Below are 23,595 nucleotides of genomic sequence, written 5' to 3'. Positions count from 1 at the left end.
TTTGTGTTCTACTTCAAGTATCAGTAAACAAACATTTGTATCCTTTCCTAAAACATATTTGCTTGATTGCCAGTGCTGAAACATCACCATGCCAAGAAAAGGAAAGAGGAGTGAATCTCAGAAACAGCGCAGAAAGCAACAAGCTTCGTGTGGCACAGGTAGCGGCACCAGTAGCGGAAGCAACTTTGAAACAGGTACGATTGATAAAAATCAGTATGTTCTGTCTGTTACAGCATCCCACTGTCAAAGCGATCCTAGGTACAACATTTACTCCAGAAGCCGTCAGTGTACTTGCAATGCATTAATGTTCCTAGCTTTCCATAATGAACGCAATGAGCTACTCGGTTTCGATTTAGACCTCATTTTACAGAAAGGTGATGCAGTTTACACTAGTGTCAAACGAACACTGCAGAGCAAAAGACAATTTGTGGCTAATTTTTTAAACTTTGATGACCTGCCAAACACAGTTAAGGCAAACTCAAACTGCTACAACATCCTGAAACATCCTCAGAGAGTTGGATTTCTGAAAGATTCACCTGTCCTAGGCGAGTATGAAAACCTTGAGAATACTCTGCAGTGCCTCAGAGCGGATGTGAGTGACGCATTGCTGATGTGTGGATGCACCTGTATCGCCATATTCAGAGATCGCTCAGGGAGGTTTGGTTATTTTGATCCTCACTGCAGATCAGCATATGGAATGCCTGAAGATGAAAGCACAGGTACGGCCGTGATGTTGACCTTCTTCCGTTTAGAAGACATGATTGAGAGGCTGATGCTATTGTTTCAATGGTGTTTCGATTTGAGAGACCAGCAACAATTTGATCTGCTGCCTGTATCGTTCATTAACCGGATAACTGAAAGAAGTGTACGTCCTGAAGTCTCCCTAAACTGCTGTGAACTTGAGCGTGATGTGCAACCATCCACCTCTTTTGAGAATGAAGCTCTGTCAAACAATGAACAATGCAGGTCTGCTGATGTCTCACAACTGTATGTTCAAGTCCAAGATGTGCAACCATCCACCTCTTTTGAGAACGAAGCTCTGTCAAACAATGAACAATGCAGGTCTGCTGATGTCTCACAACTGTATGTTCAAGATCCGGTTCAACAACTATCTGAGATTACCGTTAATGGAGCCACATCAACTAATGATCAAGCCCACTTGACTTGTCAAGATAAAATGGACATTATAACTTCTGTCACTCAGAATCAAGACGGTAATAAAAATGTGTCATTCAGTGAACTTTCTCATGGCATGCTGTCACAGGATCAATTATCGTTGTCATCTCCTAATCACCAATATTCACAATCGACAATTAAGCAGACAGAAAAACTGAACAAGACTCGGAAACTAAAGGCTTATTATCAAAAAAGGAACAAAGAAATGGTTCAGAGGCAAGGTGTTTATGACAAAAAACAGGCTGTACGTAAAGTCTATGATTATAAAAAAAGTAGTGAATACAGGCAAAGACATAACCAAGCAATGAAAAACAATTATAAAAATATTAATGAATACAGAGAGCGAAAAAAGGCATATATTATTAGCAAGTACAGAAATATTGAACAATTCAGGGAGAAACAAAAGAATTATATAATTAAAAATTACAGGAATGATGCACAATTCAGGGAGAAACAAAAGAATTATATAATTAAAAATTACAGGAATGATGCACAATTCAGGGAGAAACAAAAGAATTATATAATAAAAAATTACAGGAATGATGCACAATTCAGGGAGAAACAGAAGAATTATATATTGAGAAATTATAGGAACAATGTTAAATATAAGGAGCAGCATAGGCAATACCTTGTTGATAGATATTTAAAGGATCCAATTTTTAGGCAAAGGCAAATAGACCATTACACGAACCGATGTAAAAATGATCCTAACTTCTATGAAAAAAGGAAGAACATTTTTAAACAACGTTATCACTGTGATGCACATTTTAGGGCTAGGCAGAAAGAATATAATTTATTCAAATCTAAAAACAAAATATCTGCATTCAAGGCACTTCACACAGTACAGTGTGCACAAAACATACAGCACAAATACAAAAACATGAATCTGATGCGCCAGCAGAGAGACACGTTACAAAATAACCAGCCTGACGCAGTACAAGATCCGACTGTGTTAAGAGCCTTAAATGTTTTCAGAAATGTTATAAAACAGGGGCCAACTTATGTCTGCACATGCTGTGCCAGAGCGCTCTTCTCAAATCAAGTCAAATCATGTGATCGTGAGCGCTATCAGAAGAACCCGACAGTTGCTTCAGTTTGCTTGACTGGGAACTATGTTCATGTCTGCTCCGACTGCCCTGATCAATGTGCCTTGGAGAACAGGAAAACAGAGTGGATCTGTCACTGCTGCCATAACACACTATTGAGAGGTCTGATGCCAGACATTGCTGTAGCCAATAATCTTCAGTTCGCTGCCATTCCTCCAGAACTCTGCGATTTGAATGTTCTTGAAAGACACGTTATTGCAAAGTACATTCCTTTTGCTAAGATTGTTACACTACCGAAAGGCCAGCAAAGAGCTATAAAAGGTGCCGTGATTTCTGTTGCATCTGAAGTAGAAACAACAGTGAATTCCTTACCCAGACCAAGTAGTGAATCACAACTGCTTACAGTGAAACTCAAAAGACGTCTGTGTTACCAAGGCCACTATCAGTTTCAGACTTTGAACATGCAAAAGGTTTTGTCTGCTTTAAGAAAACTAAAAGATATCCATTCAGAATATAAAGATATCGTCATTAATGCAGAACTCTCTCAAGAAGAAATGTTTAATGAGCAAGAAGAGTGTGCAAATGACATCAATGCGTCTGAAGAAGAAATGTTTAATGAGCATGAAGAGTGTGCAAATGACATCGATGCCCCTGATGAGGAAATGGATATTGAGAACAGTAGACAAAGTGAGAACACTGAAGAACAGAGCAATGAGAATGAACCCAATGATTCTAACGATGACACTACTGCAGAAGAGCAATCGAGAGGCCTTGCCTTGGACACATGTCTTCAGCCCCCAGATCTTGGCCAGCAGCTGTTGTCTTATGATGATGGGATATTTTGCATTGCCCCAGCAGAGAGAAACACTCCTGTAAACACTTTCAAAATTCCTAAACTTGAGTCTATGGCGTTTCCAGTGCAGTTTCCTGATGGCACGAACACATTTGATGAGCCTGGTAGAGCAAAACATGTTTCCCCCAGCAGATACTTTAACTCTAGACTATTCTCTATTGACAATCGTTGTGCGAAGGATACCAACTATATCTTCTTTGCGCAGTTTGTAACTGAAATTAACATGGCAACATCTAGTATGTCTATCCAACTACGGAAAGGAAAACCCATGACCCGTGATGGACGCAGAATAAACTGTTCAATGCTGCAGGACAAACAGGAGCTAGAAAAGCTTATAATAAATAAGGAAGCTACACGATTCATGCAACCATTAAGAGGGACTCCAGCATACTGGGAGAAATCTCTCCGTGATCTGTTTGCTATGCTAAGACAGCTGGGCACTCCTACATTTTTCTGTACGTTTAGTGCTGCTGAGATGAGATGGCCTGATGTGATTACTGCTATTAAAGCACAGCAAGGTGAAACTGTGAACTTTGCTGAATTAGACTGGTCCGAAAAATGTGAAATCCTCAGAAGTAACCCTGTGACAGCGATGAGAATTTTCGAAAAGCGAGTTGAAGCCTTGATGAGAGATTTGATCAATTCCCCTGCTCGACCTATCGGTGAGGTAATTGACTTTTTTTACAGAGTAGAGTTCCAGCTACGTGGCTCTCCACACATTCACTGCTTATTTTGGGTTAAAGATGCTCCAGAGTTTGAAAAAGATGAAGATCAGGATGTGTGTGATTTCATTGATAAATACATCTCATGCAAATTACCAGACCCAGACAAAGACCCAGAACTACATAAAATTGTAAGTGAAGTACAGATGCACAGTCGTAACCACTCAAAATCCTGTAGAAAGAACAAGAAGCACTGCCGGTTTGGATTTCCTAAACCACCCATTACTAGAACCATGATATCACGCCCCAGGCCTCCTCCTGCAGATCAGTCTGATGAAGGTAATGAAGCAGAGGAAAGAAATGATGCCAGTTTCGCAAAAGAACAGCTACAGAAGGTGTGGGATCTACTGAATGACTCAACTCAGAGTTTTGATAGCATTACACAGCTGCTTCATAAAGTAAACATGACTTATGAAGACTACGAGAAACATATCGATACTATTTCTACATCAAGTTCAATATTTATGGAGAGGCGACCACAGGACTGCTGGGTTAACGGCTATAATCCAATGTTGTTAAGAGCCTGGGATGCAAACATGGACATACAGTTCATTCTGAACCCCTACAGCTGTATCATGTATATTGTCTCGTACATTTCAAAAGCTGAGCATGAGATGAGTGATTACCTTAAGAAAGTGGTAAAAGACTCAAGCCATGATAACCTGTCTGAACGTGAGTGCATGAAGCAGATCATGAATGCCTACTCAAAGAACAGAGAAGTCAGTGCTCAGGAGGCAGTCGCTCGCACATGCAGTCTGAAATTAAAATCATCATCACGTGCTGTCATATTCATACCTACTGATGACAACGCTGTAAAGATGAGTTTACCAATGAGGTGCTTGGAGAGCATGGATGATGACATAGAGAATGTGTGGATGACAGGATTGCCAGAAAAGTACAAGGCCAGACCAAACAGACCTGAATTTGAGAACATGTGCATGGCTGAATTTGCAAGTGAATACCGCATTGTTTATGCAGGAAAGACAAAAGGTAAAAATGTTTTGCCACTTCAAAAAAACTTGGGACACATACAGAAAAGAACAAGAGGAAAACCTGCTGTCATCAGATTTGCCCGTTTTTCACAGCAGAAAACCCCAGAAAAATTCTATGGAACTTTTCTAAAGCTTTACTTGCCGTATCGCTCAGATGAGCAGCTGAAGTCGGCCAGATTCCAGACATACGAATCATTTTATGCATTCGCTTCAGTAAAACTACCAGGAACTGATGAACTGCAGCGCGTGTGCAATATTGTGAACGAAAACCGTGAGAAATATGAAAAACAAAATGAGGCTATAGAAAAGGCAATTGAGGATTTTGAACAGAATGGTCCAGTTGAAGATGCATGGACTACATTGGCTCCAGCAAATGAACTGATCCGTTTGGAGAGCATATCAGAACGTGAACCCACTGATCCTAATGACGTGAACGAGCAGGACGATATTCCTGAATACACAGCATCTACCTCTGTCAGTAACACGGCTATGCCACTCGTGGAAGCTACCCAACAAAATCATGCACAGATTCGCAAAATGTACCAGAGCTTGAATCAAACACAAGCTTCCATATTTTATGCAGTCCGAGACTGGTGCAAAAGATGTGTCTCTGGTGAAAACCCACAACAATTTCTGTATTTTTTGAATGGAGGCGCAGGAGTTGGTAAATCGCACGTCATCAAATCTATTTATGCAGAAGCAACCAAGATTTTGCGCAGGCTTCCATGCATACAAGAGCATACTGACATTTCCAAGCCAACCGTTCTTTTAACAGCATTCACAGGAACCGCAGCCTTTAACATCTCAGGTAAAACACTGCACTATCTCCTGAAACTCCCGAGAAGCTTGAAGCCTCCATACCAAGGCCTGGGAAACAGCTTGGATGAAATCAGGGCAGACCTTTCTAATGCACACATTTTAATTATCGACGAAATATCAATGGTGTCAAAACAGTTGTTTTCCTATGTGAACTGGAGACTGCAACAGATTAAAGGAAACCAGAAACCTTTTGGTGGCTTATCTGTATTAGCTGTGGGAGATTATTATCAGTTACCACCTGTGGGAAGAGCAAAACCACTCTGTGTGTATGAGGACCATGTGCTGGACTTCTGGACAGATCATTTTCAAATGATAACTATGACACAGATCATGAGACAGAGAGATGATCTTGCATATGCTGAGCTGCTCAACAGACTGAGAGTAAAAAGGAAGCACGAGAAACTAACTGATGCAGACAGGTGCATGTTAGAAACTGTCATAAGATCCTCCCCTGAAGAGTGTCCCACTGATGCATTACACATCTATGCAACCAATAAAGAGGTAGACAATCACAACAGTGAAGCCATATCCTCACGCTTTTCAAATGTCATTACCATAAATGCACATGATTACAAAAAAGATCCCCGAACAGGAGAAATGAAAAGACAAGCAGCACCATTTAAAGGAGACAATCGTGACCTTATTGACACACTACAGATTGCTATTGGTGCACGAGTGATGCTAACCAGAAATATTGATGTGGAAGATGGACTGGTAAATGGCACTTTTGGCAAGGTGGCAAAAATAACAACTCAGACCCGAGATGGATTGGTTCAATTAATTGGTCTTCATTTAGATAATATGACTGCTGGACAGAAACATCGCAACAAAGCACCTGGTGGAGATGACAACATTGTCTATATTGAGAGGTCAGAGGAACCACTGAAAAGAAAAGGAACAATTCGAAGACAATTTCCCATGAAGCTTGCTTTTGCATGTACCATCCATAAAGTGCAAGGAATGACGACTCACTGCGCTGTTGTATCTCTGAAGCACATATTCGAATCAGGCATGGCATACGTTGCACTCAGCAGAACAACATCACTCAGTGGATTGCACATTAATGACTTTGATGAAAAGAAAGTCTTCTGTAATCCAGAAATAAGTGCCTCCTTGGAGAACATGCCAAGAGCGGATTTTCAAAGTATCCAGCCCATCCTACATATTGTACAGGATTCCAACCTGAATTCAGCTCTTAAAATCATTCATCATAACACAGAGGGACTGGAGTGTCATATGGAGGATTTAAAATGCCACCATGAGCTTCTCTTGGCTGATGTTTTGTGCCTCACTGAAACACACCTGTCAGGCTCAGCTGTTCCTGCACATCTACATCTGGATGGATACACCATGTACAAACGCAACAGGCATGCATCCTACACAAACTATGCACATTTGGCAAACAAGAATGGTGGTGGAGTGGCCATTTATGTGAAGAACAGCTTTAAAGTTTCTCCTCTGATGTATATACAGAATGTTACTGACTTGGAATATTTGGTTTTGAAGATAGAAGCCCCCAAACAAGCACTTCTCGCTGTAATCTACAGACCACCAAGTTATAATTTGGCAGAGTTTTTGGCACACCTGAACGCCCTCTTGACATCTCTGGAGATCATCGATTTCAGGCCTCTAATCGTCTGTGGCGACTTCAATGAAGATCAGCTTTCTCGTTGCAACAAACCTATTCTCAATTTGTTTGAAGATAGAGGATACACACAGCTAATCAGCACCGGGACAACAGAAAAAAACACTCTTCTAGATCCTGTGTTCATAAGCGGCGCACACTCAAACGTCAGAGCAGGAGTTCTACAGACGTATTACAGCTATCATGATCCGGTATATTGTGTTTTAGAGTAGAAACATCAAATATATCATCACTAATCTGCATCACACATTCAACCCTGCTGTAAGATAACATCTTTATTTCAAGAAAAAAAAATACTAATTCAAATAAATGTATACTACAAAACTGTTCACATTGTCTACTTCTTGTGTGCATGTGTGTGTGAATGTGTTACATATAGACTGTGTGTGTTTGTTTGTTTGTTTGTTTGTTTGTTTGTTTGTTTGTTTGTTTGTTTGTTTGTTTGTTCGTTAGATAAGGAATGGATGGAGAGTGAATGTCCTTTTCCAAGGATCGCCACCTTGACGTGGTGGAAAGGCTTGAGTGTTCCAGTGATCCCAAGAGTGAGTAATTCTGGAGCTTTTTACTCCAGTTTGTCTAGCTTACGGGTGAGGTTCCAGACTAAGTGCGATCCAAATTGGCATTAACTAAATAAAATAATTTGTGAAGCATAATTACTTGATTTTGTCTTTCTTGATCCACACACACATTCAGACACACTCACTCACTCACTCACTTACACACACACACACAAGCACACACGCACAGACACGCTCACTCTCTCACACACACACACACACACACACACACACACACACACTATCTCTCTCTCTCTCACACACACGCTAACTCGCTCACACACACACACACACACACACACACACACACACTCTCTCTCTCTCTCTCTCTCTCTCTCTCTCTCTCTCACTCACACACACACACACACACACACACACACAGACAAGCTCATTAACTCAACACACACACTCACACACATAGACACACGCACTCTCTCTCTCTCTCTCTCTCTCTCTCTCTCACACACACACACACACACACACACACTCAGAGTTTATATGAGTTTATACTTTATAAGTGTACAAGTTTTTGAGTTAAGAGTTTATAAGTTTAAATGAGTGTGTACAAGTTTTTGAGTTTAGAGTTTATAAGTTTAAATGAGTTTAAGAGTTCAGAGTTTATTAATTTATGAGTTTAAGAGTTCATAAGTCTATGAATTCATGAGTTTATGAGTTAATTAGTTTATAAGTGTATGAGTTTAGTTCATTAGTTTAAATGAGTCTCATTGGCTAATATAGTATATAGAACGGCAGTTTAGTTTACTCTTCAAGGTGTTTAGATTTAAATTTTCGACATACACACACACACAAGCACAGACACACTCACTCAGACACACACACACACACACACTCAGAGTTTATGAGTTTAGAGTTTATAAGTGTATAAATTGATGAGTTTATAAGTGTATGAGTTTTTGAGTTTAGAGTTTATAAGTTTAAATGAGTTTAGAGTTCAGAGTTTATTAATTTATGAGTTTAAGAGTTCATAAGTCTATGAATTCATGAGTTTATTAGTTAATTAGCTATTAAATTTAAGTTAATTAGTTTATAAATGTATGAGATTAGAGTTTATTAGTTTAAATGAGTTTCATTGGCTAATATATATAGAACGGCAGTTTGGTTTAGTCTTCAAGGTGTTTAGATTTAAATTTTTGTCGGTTGGTGAGTTTGAATCTGGATTTGAATTTTTTAGAACTCCCCATTGTAAGTCAATGGGAGTTTTTCCGAGTTTTGATCGTCATTTGTAGGAAAACCATAAGTCCGATCAGTCTGAAAAGATATAGCACACCTGGCCAGATCAGTTTGAGTGTCTGAGCCGAGTTTGGAGTATGTAGAGTTAAAGCTCTAGGACGAGTTTCATATAGAAATTTTAGTCTCGGAATAATAATAATAATATTAAGTTTAAATAGGATTTCAATATGTTGGCTCTCTCAAGCCAACTTAACTAGATGCGAAAGTTCGTCGAGACAAACTTTAAGTTGGCTTGATAAAGTCGGACCAGAAAGTTTGAAGAAGTTTGAAGTTTAAATTAGTTTGAAGTTTAAATTAGTTTGAAGTAGTTTGAAGTTTAAAGTAGTTTGAAGTTTAAAGTAGTTTGAAGTTTAAAGTATTTAAAAGTAGTTTAAAGTATTTTGAGTGGTTGGTTAGTTGTCACAGATGGTTACTATGGAGTTTTTATAGAGTTCTTAGCATGATCTTGGCATTATTTAACACAAATAAAGAAAGAAAGATAGGTTAGAAAGATAAAAAGGTTAGAAAGAAAGATTAGTTCGAAAGAAAGAAAGAAAGAAAGAAAGAAAGAAAGAAAGAAAGAAAGAAAAAGAGTAGTTAGAAAGAAAGAAAGAAAGAAAGAAAGAAAGAAAGAAAGAAAGAAAGAAAAAGATTAGTTAGAAAGAATGAAGGAAAGATTAGTTAGTTAGAAAGAAAGAAAGATAGGTTAGAAAGATAAAAAGGTTAGAAAGAAAGATTAGTTAGAAAGAAAGAAAGAAAGAAAGAAAGAAAGAAAGAAAGAAAGAAAGAAAGAAAGAAAGAAAGAAAAAGAGTAGTTAGAAAGAAAGAAAGAGAGAAAGATTAGTTAGAAAGAATGAAGGAAAGATTAGTTAGTTAGAAAGAAAGTTAGAAAGAAAGAAAGAAAGAAAGAAAGAAAGAGAAAGAAAGAAAGAAAGAAAAAGAGTAGTTAGAAAGAAAGAAAGAAAGAAAGAAAGAAAGAAAGAAAGAAAGAAAGAAAGAAAGAAAAAGAAAGAAAGAAAGAAAGAGAAAGATTAGTTAGAAAGAATGAAGGAAAGATTAGTAAGAAAGAAAGAAAGATAGGTTAGAAAGATAAAAAGGTTAGAAAGAAAGAAAGAAAGAAAGAAAGAAAGAAAGAAAGAAAGAAAGAAAGAACAAAAGAAAGAAAGATGGATTAGTTAGAAAGAAAGATAGATTAATTAGAAAGAAAGAAAGATGGATAAGTTAGAAAGAAAGAAAGAAAGAAAGAAAGAAAGAAAGAAAGAGAAAGAAAAAGAGTAGTAAGAAAGAAAGAAAGAAAGAAAGATCAGTTAGAAAAGAATGAAGGAAAGATTAGTTAGAAAGAAAGAAAGAAAGATAGGTTAGAAAGATAAAAAGGTTAGAAAGAAAGATTAGTTAGAAAGAAAGAAAGAAAGAAAGAAAGAGAGTAGTTAGAAAGAAAGAAAGAAAGAAAGAAAGAAAGAAAGAAAGAAAGAAAGAAAGAAAGATAGATTAGTTAGAAAGAATGAAGGAAATATTAGTTAGTTAGAAAGAAAGAAAGAAAGAAAGAAAGAAAGAAAGAAAGAAAGAAAGAAAGAAAGAAAGAAAGATGGATTAGTTAGAGAGAAAGATAGATTAATTAGAGAGAAAGAAAGATGAATAAGTTAGAAAGAAAGATAGATAGATTAGAAAGAAAGAAAGAAAGAAAGATGGATTAGTTAGAAAGAAAGATAGATTAATTAGAAAGAAAGATGGATAAGTTAGAAAGAAAGATGGATTAGTTAAAAAGAGATAGATAGATAGTTTAAAGTTTAAAGTAGTTTGAAGTAGATAGATGGATGAGTTTATTTGTTTAAATGAGTCTCAATGGCTCATATAGTATATAGAACGGCAGTTTGGTTTAGTCTTCAAGGTGTTTAGATTTAAATTTTTGTCGGTTTGAATTTTTTAGAACTCCCCAATGTAAGTCAATGGGAGTTTTTGAATGAGTTTTTTCGAGTTTTGATCGTCATTTTTAGGAAAACCGTAAGTCCGATCAGTCTGAAAATAGATAGCACACTTAGTCAGAAAAGTTTGAGTGTCTGAGCCGAGTTTGGAGTATGTAGAGTTAAAGCTCTAGGAGGAGTTACATATAGAAATTTTTAGTCTCAGAAGAATAATAAGTTTAAGTACAATATCAGTAAGTTGGCTTTCTCAAGCCAACTTAATAATAATAATAAGTTTAAATAGGATTTCAATATGTTGGCTCTCTCAAGCCAACTTAATAATAATAAGTTTAAATAGGATTTCAATATGTTGGCTCTCTCAAGCCAACTTAATAATAATAATAAGTTTAAATAGGATTTCAATATGTTGGCTCTCTCAAGCCAACTTAATAAGTTTAAATAGGATTTCAATATGTTGGCTCTCTCAAGCCAACTTAATAATAAGTTTAAATAGGATTTCAATATGTTGGCTCTCTCAAGCCAACTTAATAATAAGTTTAAATAGGATTTCAATATGTTGGCTCTCTCAAGCCAACTTAATAATAATAATAAGTTTAAATAGGATTTCAATATGTTGGCTCTCTCAAGCCAACTTAATAATAATAAGTTTAAGTACAATATCAGTAAGTTGGCTTTCTCAAGCCAACTTAATAATAATAAGTTTAAGTACAATATCAGTAAGTTGGCTTTCTCAAGCCAACTTAATAATGATTATTATTCACAATTTATTTTATTATAGTTTTTGAACTATAAATAAAAAAATCAATAAATATATTACTATTGCAATAATACTTCTCTAATGTAAAATAAAACAAGCATTTAATTAAAATAATTCACGTTAATAATATTAGTAATATCAATTATATTGTAAATAATAATAGAATGTTAATTGTAATATTTTAAGTTATATATATATATATATATATATATATATATATATATACGCCTATATATATATATATATGTTATATATATATATATATATATATATGTTATATATATATATATATATATATATATATATATATATATATATTTATATATATTTATATAATTAGCTTTATATTATAATGATTATTATATGTTAATGATTATTATGAGAACATAAAGAAAATACAAATATCACTCAAATACATGTGCAGTAAAATAAGCTCTATGTTTAATAATAAAAAGATTAGTAGCTGTAAAAAGAGTAATGATCAATTTCTGTCCAAATGTCTGTCGATTTGTCCACAAGATCAAGACTCCTGTCTGCTCCTCTTCACAATAACTAGTTCTGTGTCTCCATCTGGTGGATGAATCAAGCATCACAGTATCAAACACACTAAACACACATAACAGCTACAAATGCATAATATGATGCCAAATGAATAACTTTGGAACAGAAACCAATGTTTATTTACAAATATTATCTGAATAGCCTCTGTTTGTTGTACACAAACCAGTCCAGTTCATGTTATATATTATTAACACACTGTTTATTGTGCTCTTGGTTAGAACATAGTAAACTACACTTAATATTATGCACAAAAAGAAACTTATTAAAACGTATATTTACAGCAAAACTATTTTTGTGTGTGAAATGAAGCTTCAGTAAGTGAGCAGTCAGTCATCAGTCAGTCTTGTATGTTGTGTGTGCAGATACAGGCTTTGATGCTGAATATAACCTGCAGTGTTTCTCTATCAATCTCCTGTAAGTTTAGTGTGACTTTCTCTCCACGCTGACATATGACTGACACGAGTCTGTCCTCAGTGAAGTGTCTCTTCACACTGGAGGAGGAGTCCCGCTCATCAGCGCTCACACTTTATTGATATATATGGAGAAAATAAAAATGCTGCTGTGTGATTTGTCAGTGATTGTGTTTGATGATTTCCTCTGTTGTGTCTAATAAGGTAACAGTGAGTGTCATTGGCAGCTGTGAGAGTCTCTCTCTCTTTAGGGGACTGACAGGAGCCAGTTTCTTCAGTGTGTTTGAGGGAGCAGAGGAGAAACAGAGGCAAACAAACAGTGTGACGAGCAGAAGAAGATGGAGGGATTTCTGACACTCGGTTTACTCTCCTCTATAGTCACTATAACCACATCTGGTAAGTGCAAAAAACACTGAAAAAATGTAAAATGTAACCTTTTTAAATAAGTAGTTTGTTTATGATGGCATTAGTAATATCTAGAGATCTTGAGACTAGATCATTAATTATCAATTATATTTTACAGGAAATCAATTTGTTATGCCCAGCTTTAGTTGTCCAGTTATATTTATATGTATATATTTCTATTTACCAACTTATTTCATCTTATGTTTCTTGACTTTGCATGATTCAATCCCTTTCTCTCTTTCATGTACAGATTTTGAGACTGTGAGGTTAGTTGGTGGTAACAGTCCCTGTGCTGGAAGAGTGGAGGTTCATCATGATGGTCAGTGGGGAACAGTGTGTCATGTGAACTGGGATATGACTGATGCTGCAGTGGTGTGTAGAGAGATAGGATGTGGAGAGGCTCTAGAGGCTGTGGGTTCTGCTTACTTTGGAAAAGGATCAGGTCAAATCTGGATGGATAATGTGGGCTGTAGTGGATCAGAGTCAACACTGAAGAACTGTGGGTCAAGAGGATGGGGTGTTAATTTTGGCTGTGGTCATCAACATGATGCTGGAGTCAGATGCACAGGTGAGCGGCTCCATACACCACACTGTTAATACATCACTGATCTGACTTTTATTGATAAACATCTTATAAGCAATTTAATGTAATTTAATGTAATTTGTTGTCAGAGCCAATCATAAGCAACTAATTGATGAAAAGTACATTTTATTGTCTTAACAACTCAGTTTTATCTATTAATAAAATCTATTATTAATGAAGGAATATTGTTTCATGTCCATATCATGTTTTATGTCTGTATAAAAATGACAGTGCCAGATGTCTCTTTAGGACATAACACATCTAATTAAAGTGTTCTTCTGTGCTGTGCACTCTCTCAATATAATCAGAAACCATAAACTATGGACGGTTTACAAGACTTGATGATGGACCTCACCTGTGCTCTGGGAGGCTAGAGGTCCTTCGTGGGAACACCTGGCACACAGTGTGTGACGCTGCCTTTGACCAGCAGGATGCAGAGGTTGTGTGTAGAGAGCTGGGCTGTGGGGCTCCTGTACAGGTGCTGGGAGAAGATGCTTTTGGCAAAGGAGACGCTCAGATGTGGACACAAGAGATTCAGTGCAGAGGAGATGAATCACACATTCGACGCTGTCCATCATCAACCTCACATAATATAAACTGCACCCATAAACACAACGTGGGACTGATATGCTCTGGTAAAATATCAATGTTCAGCCTCTCTACTGTATAGAGGAATCTAATTATTAAATACTAAATCTAATTATTTGATCAGTTTCTTCTTGGTTTGATCAATTTCAGTAAGATCTCTGTTCTTTGTCCAGGTTACACTGACCTCAGACTGGTCAACGGTCCTGACTTCTGTTCTGGAAGAGTGGAGCGTCAGTACTTCAGTAAATGGGGCACAGTGTGTGATGCATGCTGGGATATGAGAGCTGCCAGTGTCCTCTGTAGACAGCTGAATTGTGGGATTGCTGTGTCTGTTGTGGGATCAGACTGGTTTGGAGAGGGAAGTGGTGAAATCTGGGCTGATGTGTTTGATTGTGACGGGAATGAAACAAAACTCTCAGAATGTTCCGTCTCTTCATGGAGTCGAGCTGAATGTTCTCATAGACGAGATGTTGGAGTCGTCTGCTCTAGTGAGTCCATATAAATGGAAGAATTATTGATTTCATGCCCCTGAAAGACTAAATAGTAGGCATATAAATGCAATATTTCAATTGTATTTATGTTCATTTATAATTGTATAAAATCTATTATTAATGTAAAGCATATTACCAAACTTGCAAATGTTCTTCAGGTATAAATAAATAATAATAATATAATTAGTATAAATAAAATATTTCATTTCTTTCATGTACTGTATTTCACATGTTCATTTCAGACTAAATGATTAATGCCCTTAATTTCTGAATTTATTATTATGTAAAATGTATTATTATTGTAAAGCATATTATCAAACTTGCAATATGTTAATAAAATGCCACATATTTCAGGTTCCTCTCTGGCTGTTCATGACGGTCTGGTGCGGTTGTCTGGAGAGAGACAGTGTGAGGGGGAGCTGGAAGTTTCCATCCATCAGGTCTGGAGGAGAGTTCTGCTGGACTCCTGGAGTCTCACTGAATCCTCTGTGGTCTGCAGACAGCTGGGCTGTGGCTCTGTGCTGAACTTCTCCGGCTCCTCTTCATCCAGTCCTGAACACAGTCATGAGTGTGTGACGGGCTTCCAGTGCTCTGGGAGTGAAGCTCATCTGGGGAACTGCAGCTCTCCACAAACTCTCAACTGCAGCTCCACACAACAGCTGTCAATCACCTGCCTTGGTGAGAACAACAACATCTGGGCAGATTCTTCAGTTGTTAGTGATCAATAATGTGTTTTTCTCTCTCTGAATATCAGGTCGCGGGTCCATCAGGCTGGTGGGTTCTGGGGGAGACTGTGCAGGGAGGCTGGAGGTTTTTCACAGCGGCTCATGGGGGACAGTGTGTGATGACTCCTGGGATATTAAAGATGCCCATGTGGTGTGCAGACAGCTGCAGTGTGGAGTGGCCCTCAGTAACCAGCAGGTACCAGCCTGGTTTGGTCCTGGTTCTGGACCCATATGGCTGGATGAGGTGGAGTGTGAGGGGAATGAGACGTCCCTGTGGAACTGCTCTTCTCCAGGCTGGGGGAAACATGACTGTCAACACAAGCAGGATGTAGGAGTCGTGTGCTCAGGTAATCAGTAAAGTAATGTGATTGTTTTTTAAATATATTTTTCAAATGTTTAAAGGAATAATGTACAGGTGATAATTTCTGCAAAATAAAAACCAGGATCATCAGGAGCGGATGAATCATATTTTACAACAAAGTCCATCTTACTGTATAGTGTGATAGAAAGCTTTTAAATATTTTTTTATTGACCAAGCAGAATCAAGTAGTACATAAGATTCATAATATATTATAAAAATATATTTAAGTATCTTTTTCAGATGCTACCAGTGCTAGCAGTGTGCATTAGCCTTGTATTAACCAGTTATTTTGGTGATATTTTAGGTTAAGCACAACTTAAACTCCAATTGTTTTAATACAAAACCTTTTCCATCTAGAGTTTAAAGAGATCAGGTTAACTGAGGGCTGTGAAGGGAATGTGGAGGTTTTCTACAATGGATCCTGGGGTAATGTGTGCTGGAACCAGATGGACAGAGACACAGTGAGTCTGATCTGTCAAGAGCTGAACTGTGGAAGATCTGGTGTTGTGTCTGATTCTACATCAAGACTGGAATCAGCTCGTAACTGGCTGGATAAAGTGAAATGTCGACCACATGATTCAAATCTGTGGCAGTGTCCATCTTCACCCTGGGGACAGAATGACTGTAACAATGATGAAGTGGCCAAAATCACCTGCTCAAGTGAGATTATGTTTAAATAATGTAAGATGGTCTCAGTAGTTATGTTTCTTTAAACACAATGTTTGTATATAATGTGGTGAACAAACTGTTTCTGAAACACTAAACTAATTTGATGGACAAAGCCTGAAATGATTTATGAGGCTTAAATTATGTTTTCACATTGATATGTTTCACTGAGAGAAGTTATGAATTTTTAGCCCTAATGTTCAGTTCTCTTAATATTTAATCTCAGAGGAGGAGAATCCTGAGTCTCCTCTGAGTCGTCTGACATGTTCTACCTCTCCATCTCCTCACCAGAGACAGTGTTCAAGTAAGGTTTTTAATTTAAGACTGTTTTCCATTAAAATGTGCATTTAAACAAGAATTTACTTGCATTTAAAAATCATAATCAAATTCATGAATGTAATCTACTAATCATACATTTAAAGCCGTCTTAGTTAAGGTTCTGTGTTTTGTTGTATATGGTGTCCTGAAGCTGGTCAGTGATGTTGCTGTGTGTGATTTAGATCGTGTTCCTCTCAGACTGATTGGAGGTTTGGGCCGGTGCTCTGGGAGGCTGGAGGTGTATCATAACGCTGTGTGGGGTTCAGTCTGTGCTGATCTGTGGGACATCAGCGATGCTCAGGTGGTCTGCAGGCAGCTGGGTTGTGGAGCAGCACTGAGGGCTGATGGGAATTTAGTCTTTTGTGCTGGTGAACGTGTTGTGTGGCTGAACAGAGTCGAGTGCAGAGGGAATGAGATTCACCTGTGGGACTGTCCTCTCTCCCTGAAGAACCACACTGACTGCTCCCACAAAGAGCACGCTGTACTCACCTGTGCAGGTCAGAGCAACACACTGAGCAATATTAGTCATTTTTACATAATTTTAGTGCTAATAATCTTTGTGTATTTGCATGATTTGTATCTGTTTTTTTCAGATTTTACAGATTTGTCAGTGTCCACTTCTGCCACAACAACATCAGCTTCTCCTCCAGTTTCTCATACTCCTCCAGTGTCTCTCTCTGTGCTTGTGGTTGTACTGGGAGTTTTGCTCTTACTGCTCTTAGTGCCACTGCTTATACTGATTCAGCAGAACAGAGTGATGAGGAGAGGTAGGAGAGATCCAGAGACTGTCATATTGTGTGTTATTCAGTGTGTGATCAGTCATGTGTTGTGAACTGACAGCAGGTTTGTCTGTCTACACTCACAGCTCTCTCTAAGAGGAGACACAGGACGACGACTGAGGCCGTTTATGAGGAGATTCATCACAGACACAATCACTTCACTCAGAGAGGTGAGACATGAGCCGTGAATCTTATTTAATATGATTAATAAGTGAGTCTGTCAGACACTTGATGTTCATCTATTATTAATCCTGTTAAACCTCCGGCTTTAAACCAGAGAATTCCTCACAGAAAACCACAGAGCTGCAGGTGCATGTTTATGTGTGTGTGTGTGTGTGTGTGTGTGTGTGTGAGTGTGTCAGTGTGTGTGTGTTTCTTCCTGTATGTATTTTTAGAGGGTAATAAGGAGTGGTTCATATGTTTATACGTGTGTGTGTGTGTATTTGTCTCTTCCTGTGTGTATTTCTGGAAGGCAGTGAGGAATGGGTTCATGTGAGGACACATGTGTGTTTGCTAATAGGCCTAACAGAAAACAAACATAAAAAAAAAAACATGGGATTTCTGCCTCTACATTTTTTTTTTTTTTAATATGATTTTTTCTGATCCAATGGAAATGAGGATTCAGTCTGTTTGTGATGATGAACATGTTCCTGACTGTTTTTCTCTCCTTTAACAGGAAGTCTCGTCTCTGAAGAACTGCATTCTGGGTATGAAGATGCTGATGAGCTTCTCTCAGGTTAGACAGCAGAAGCGCATATTCATTCCACTCAAAATAATTTTTCATTGAATTAAACCTAAATAAATAAACGTAATTAACAAATTCTATTAAATATTTGACCAAATACTCTTTAAATACTATTTAGATTCTGCTGTTTGTCTATATATTAACATTCTGTTCTCCTTTTAGCAAAAGATTTCAAGACTGTATATTATGATGATGTCACCAACAACAGTGGCCTGAAAGGTCAGTGACCTTTTTAATTGATCACATGATTTATTACCAGATGATTAATAACTTAATGGTCTCATGACCTGCAACAAGAACATATTTTGGCTTTTGTATCCAAACATATTCTGTGTTGATGCAGAAGAGATGAAGGAAATCACACAGAGATACTATGATGGTGTCATCACTGTTGGACTGAAACCAGATCGTGAGTCAGGTGTCGTTCTGTTATTCTATATAGTTTTAAATAACAATATTAAAGTATTTTGAAGAATGTTTATGTGTGTGTGTGTCAGTGAGTGTCTCTTCCTGTGTGTATTTTGAGGGTAATAAGGAGGGGTTCATATGTTAGTAATCAAGGTGCAGGTGTGTGTGTGTGTGTGTGTGTGTGTGTGTGTGTGTGTATTTAGGGCCCGAGCACCGATGGTGAGAGGACCCTATTGTTTTTGCTCCGTTTATTCTTCTTCTTCTTCTTCTTCTTCTTCTTCTCTAAAGTGAAACGCTTTTTAGAGGGTCTAAACATGCTCGAAAACTCATGAAACTTTGCACACGCTTCAGAAGTGGTGAAAATTTACGTGTGATATGGTTTTCAAAATTGGGTGGGGCAAATTCGGTAAATTATTGCCCCCACATTTTGCCCCGGCTCTAAGTTTCATGTCCAGGTATGAAATTTGGTACATACATGTAATGACCCAATACCTACAAAAAAGTCTCTTGGAGCATAGCCCTAAACACAACAGGAAGTCAGCTATTTTGAACTTCCTCTCAGATTTTGGGCAGTTTTTGCCATTTCCTGATGTTGTACTTTAACAAACTCCTCCTACAGATTTGATCTGATTCTCTTCAAATTTGGTGAGTGTAATCTTAAGGCCTTTACTAAAGGCGCCGGGTGGCGGTGACAGGGGTGCGAGGGCCCTTTTCATCGCTGCTTGCAGCTTTAATTGTATTTGTGTTTGTGTGTATTTGTCTCTTCCTGTGTGTATTTCTGGAAGGCAGTGAGGAATGGGTTCATGTGAGGATACATGTGTGTTTGCTAATAGGCCTAAAACTTAGGATTTCTGCCTCTAATGCTTTTAAAATGTATGTTATTAATATGTGTGTTGTGTTGTAAGTAACACAATGCTTCATGATCCAAAGGAGAAATGAGGATTCAGTCTGTTTGTAATGATGAACATGTTTCTGACTGTTCTGCTGTCCTTTATCAGGAAGTCTCGTCTCTGAAGAACTGCATTCTGGGTATGAAGATGCTGATGAGTTTCTCTCAGGTTAGAGAGCTAAAGTAGATCCAAATCAATAATTTGATTTACAAATATATATATATATAAAAAGATTTACACATTTTAACACTAATTCAACTGTTCACAACAGTAAAACTTTTATCTTATTAGAAAAAGAGTTCAAGACTGCATATTATGATGATGTCACCAATGGCAGTGTCCTGAAAGGTCAGTGATCTGCTGTGTCCCAATCAGAGGCTGTGTCCTCCGGAGGTCGCATCTGAAGACTGCATACGTCATTGAGGCGGTCTCATTTAAGAAAAATACCCGTTAGATTGCAAAGTAAGAAAGAAATTTCAGTATTTTATACCTCATGAGGAATAACAGTCAATTTTTATTATGGTTATTTCTCTTAAATAAGACATCCTTGATGAGGTATACAGCCTTCAAATGCGACGACCGGAGGACACAGCCTCTAAATTGGGACACAGCTAACATTCATTACCCAAAACCTGCAACAGTGTATTTTACATTTTGTTTCCCAAAATATTAAAAAATGCCCAAATTATACATGTTTTGATGCAGAAAAGATGATGAAGGAAATCACACCGGGATACTATGATGATGTCATCACTGATGGACTGAAACCAGATCGTGAGACAGGGTCGTTCAGTTATTCTATAATAGGAAGAAATATTTAAAATATATAAAAATCTGTATATATACATAAATATAAATATATTATATATTGTCTTATATTAAATTTACAGAATACACACCTGAGAGCTATGATGATGTCATGACAAGTGGACAGAACTCTATCAAAAATGGTGTTTATTTTTTATTGTTATTGGTGTATTTTCCATAATCCTTTTATAGTGATTTATGATATTATGGGTTATTCCCATTACATTGTAAGATATAATGCAATGTTTGTTCTGTCTATATGTTCATGTGTAGTGGACACACCAGAGCATTATGATGATGTCATCATTAATGAACAGATCTTTCGAGAAGTAACAGGTGAGTCACACAGAACTGCATTTCATTATCACCTTCACACACTAATATTGAACATGCGTTTCTTCTGCTGGACACAAAAAAAGGTATTTTGAAGAATGTCGGTAACCAGACAGTTGATGGACCCCATTGACTTCCATAGTAGGAAAAAAAAAATACTATGGAAGTCAATGGGATCCATCAACTGTTTGTTTACCGACATTCTTCAAAATACCTTCTTTTGTGTCCAGCAGAAGAAAGAAACTCATACAGGTTTGAAACAACTTGAGGGCGAGTAAATAATGACAGAATTTTAATTTTTAAGTGAACTATCCCTTAATGAATCATCATGACTTTATCAGGAGTAAGTCTAATAATCTCAGACAGTCATGAGGTGAAAGAGATCAATAACATCATTAATGACACAAGCTGATTTACAAACTACAATGTGAGCTTTTTATTTCACATGTGAATCAGAGGGAGATCAGGAGGAGTATGATGATGTGAAGAACAGCAGTGAAGATGAGAGGAACCTGTTGGGTAGATTATTGTAACATTTCTATAGCCTATATCAATTTTTATTTGTTATGTTTCTCATTTAAACTACATCTTAATGAAAATGATCAGTTTGATTTTGTTTTTAAAAACAGACTATGATGATGTGGAGGAGGAGTCAAATAAAGAAGGAGGAGCCATATGAGTCACTGACCACACCCACTGCCTCTTCATCAAATCATATTACAGTTCCTGGAGATATGGGCGTTTCTTAAACTGCTGTTAAAGATTCATGTTTTTGTTATCTGAAATATTGTTGTATAACAGGTTACATGTATTGCAACAAATTTTGTAGTATTTGTATTTTAATATTTGGCCTATTATTTTTTTATTTTGATATCAATATTTTGCCTAATAAACAAAAGATACCATTTATTCATTTCATTTGTCACAAATTATATATATATATATATATATATATTTTTTTTTAGCAGTTAGAGGAAATGAGAAAACGCAAAACATTAAACGTTTAAAGGAGTTGAAAAAACTGTTATGGAGTTCAGCTGCTGACAGCATTATCTACCTAAATATAATGATAAAATCTATTTACCACTTTTATCATTATTATAATATTACCATATTATTATTAGGCATCACATTTTTCCATAAATTTACTGCCATAGTATTTAGTAATAGTATATCTTGTGTACAGTCAGCTTGAATTAACTTAAGTAGAGCATAATTTAGAGCAAGTAGAGCAAAAAAAAAACTGACCCAAACTGCACATTTTATTGTGTGATGGTGCATTTTTACTTGCTTTTAATGCTTTAAACTACTTGAAACAATAATAAGTCTGATGTGAGTTATTTGCGCTGCGCTTGAATCTTTTGCAGCAATAGCTCCATCTGCAGGTTGGGGTTGGGCTGACCCTTCTTGGTTTTTCTCTTCAACAGCTGATATGTTGCTGTTTTCTTTTCCTTGTGTTTCTTCAGAGCCTCCTCACGCTGAGATTTATCTTTCAAGAATTCCTACAGAGACACACATAATAAAACATGTGTCAATCATTTAGGTAAAGAATGTAAGGGTGGTGAAAATGTGTATATGAACATGACATAATGGATCTTCCTTAAAGGCTTATAGTTCACCCAAAAATAAAAAATAAATGTCATCAATTACTCACCCTCATGTTGTTCCAGACCTGCAAGACTTTCATCATCTTCGAAATACAAATGAAGATCATTTTAAAGAAATCTTAGAGATTTTTGTCCCTCCATTGACAGTTCAAGCAACTACCTAGAGACACGATCATTTTATATTATTTATATGATTCACATATGTGACCCTGGATCACAAAACCAGTCACATTTAAGTAGCACGGGTATATTTTTGGCAAAAGCCAACAATACATTGTACGGGTCAAAATTATAAATTTTTCTTTTATGCCAAAAATTATTAGAATATTAAGTAAAGATCATGTTCCATGAAGATATTTTTTAAATTTCCTTCAGTAAATATATAAAACATTTATTTTTGTGAGTGAATGCAGTGAAATCGGCAACATAAATGGACAAGTTTAAAGACAACTTTCTCAATGTTTCGATTTTTTTGCTTCCTTGGATTCCAGATTTTCAAGTAGTTGAATCTCGGCCAAATATTCCTAACAAACCATACGTCAATGGAAAGCTTATTTATTCAGCTTTCAGATGATGTATAAATCTCAATTAGAAAAAACTGACCCATGTGACTGGTTTTGTGGTCCAGGGTCACATATAAACACTGATCAGTGAACATAAACAGAAGCTCAACAGATCCTGCTTGACGCACGAGAACAAACCTCATTGGTTCTTGCTGAAGCTCAAACGTGCTGCGTAACACGAGAATGAACCTCATTATTTATTTCTCATGCTTGAGCTTCTGGTTTACCACAACTGATGTGTGAGTTGCTGAATGTTTATATGTGAATAAAATCCTAAATTAAATTCATTCATCATATAATTTTCTCTTCAGAAAATTCAAACTATAGTTTTATAATCTCTTTATGACCTTTGTGAAGCTCAAAGTGGTAATTGCGTGGAGTGTCAATGGAGGGACAGAAATCTCTCAGATTTCATTAAAATATCTCCATTTGTGTTTTGAAGATGAGCGAAAGTCTTGCGGGTTTTGAACAACATGAGGATGAGTAAATGATGACAGAATTTTCATTATTGGGTGAACTATCCCTTTAATGACATCATAGGAGATTCATTAGGAAATGGAAAACTGTACAACAATTCCATCATCCTGAGTAAAAGAACTGCATTTGTAGACTCTAGCACTGAGTACATTTGTTAGA

The 23,595-nt window shown here is 36.9% G+C and overlaps 2 long non-coding RNA genes across 2 annotated transcripts; both read left to right on the top strand.

Annotated features, from left to right (window-relative positions):
* The first annotated feature begins 19,781 nt into the window (after nucleotides 1–19,781).
* Nucleotides 19,782–19,997, top strand: LOC311288822. Its single transcript, XR_014627020.1, has 2 exons — nucleotides 19,782–19,817; nucleotides 19,941–19,997. It is a non-coding gene; the product is annotated as an uncharacterized lncRNA (long non-coding RNA).
* A 547-nt stretch (nucleotides 19,998–20,544) lies between these two features.
* LOC311288811 lies at nucleotides 20,545–21,285 on the top strand. The gene is made up of 3 exons (XR_014627009.1): nucleotides 20,545–20,599; nucleotides 20,730–20,792; nucleotides 21,246–21,285. It is a non-coding gene; the product is annotated as an uncharacterized lncRNA (long non-coding RNA).
* The last annotated feature ends 2,310 nt before the right edge of the window (nucleotides 21,286–23,595 follow it).

Source organism: Rutilus rutilus (assembly GCF_951802725.1).
Source record: "Rutilus rutilus genome assembly, chromosome: 4".
Lineage (NCBI taxonomy): Eukaryota > Metazoa > Chordata > Actinopteri > Cypriniformes > Leuciscidae > Rutilus > Rutilus rutilus.
The sequence above is the reverse complement of the archived record's forward strand: the minus strand, read 5'-3'. Positions and strand labels throughout refer to the sequence as shown.